Here is a 1,356-nt window from a genome sequence, read left to right on the forward strand (position 1 = left end):
ATAAACGTGCAGATTAAGGGCCGGCAATGTTATAAACGTGCAGATTAAGGGCCGGTAATGTTATAAACGTGCAGATTAAGGGCCGGTAATGTTATAAACGTGCAGATTAAGGGCCGGTAATGTTATAAACGTGCAGATTAAGGGCCGGTAATGTTATATACGTGCAGATTAAGGGCCGGTAATGTTATAAACATGCAGATTAAGGGCCGGTAATGTTATAAACGTGCAGATTAAGGGCCGGTAATGTTATATACGTGCAGATTAAGGGCCGGTAATGTTATAAACGTGCAGATTAAGGGCCGGTAATGTTATAAACGTGCAGATTAAGGGCCGGTAATGTTATAAAAGTGCAGATTAAGGACCGGTAATGTTATATACGTGCAGATTAAGGGCCGGTAATGTTATAAACGTGCAGATTAAGGGCCGGTAATGTTATAAACGTGCAGATTAAGGGCCGGTAATGTTATAAACGTGCAGATTAAGGACCGGTAATGTTATAAACGTGCAGATTAAGGGCCGGTAAAGTTATAAACGTGCATATTAAGGGCCGGTAATGTTATAAACGTGCAGATTAAGGGCCGGTAATGTTATATACGTGCAGATTAAGGGCCGGTAATGTTATAAACATGCAGATTAAGGGCCGGTAATGTTATAAACGTGCAGATTAAGGGCCGGTAATGTTATAAACGTGCAGATTAAGGGCCGGTAATGTTATAAACGTGCAGATTAAGGGCCGGTAATGTTATATACGTGCAGATTAAGGGCCGGTAATGTTATAAAAGTGCAGAATAAGGGCCTTTAATATTATAAACGTGCAGATTAAAGGCCGGTAATGTTATAAAAGTGCAGATTAAGGGCCGGTAATGTTATAAAAATGCAGATTAAGGGCGGGTAATGTTATAAAAGTGCAGAATAAGGGCCGGTAATGTTATAAAAGTGCAGATTAAGGGCGGGTAATGTTATAAACGTGCAGATTAAGGGCCGGTAATGTTATAATAAGATCCTCTTCATACGTGAGAAGGGGAGGGAAATCTGATCGGCTCATTTTTTGACATGCTTGCAGAGAAAGGCTCACCAGAACTAAGTTATTGGGTTTCACTTTTCACGTTTTCTGGGTTAGTAGATGCACCCGTTTATAGCACTTAAACACGGAAAAAGTCTGATTTTCATGATTTGTCCCCTTTAACCTCTTTTTCTAATTTACAAACATTTGCATCCCAGGAAAGTCTATGCCAGGGTACTGGAGAGGAGAATACGGCCAATAGTAGAACCTCGGATTTATGGACAGAATTTCTAGGCGCAGCCAGGGGCCGGAGGGTGTCGGGGACCATACGATTTCGTCTCTGCTCTTTGCGG

The sequence above is a fragment of the Phoxinus phoxinus genome (genome assembly GCF_949152265.1).
Source record: "Phoxinus phoxinus genome assembly, chromosome: 8".
Taxonomy (NCBI): domain Eukaryota; kingdom Metazoa; phylum Chordata; class Actinopteri; order Cypriniformes; family Leuciscidae; genus Phoxinus; species Phoxinus phoxinus.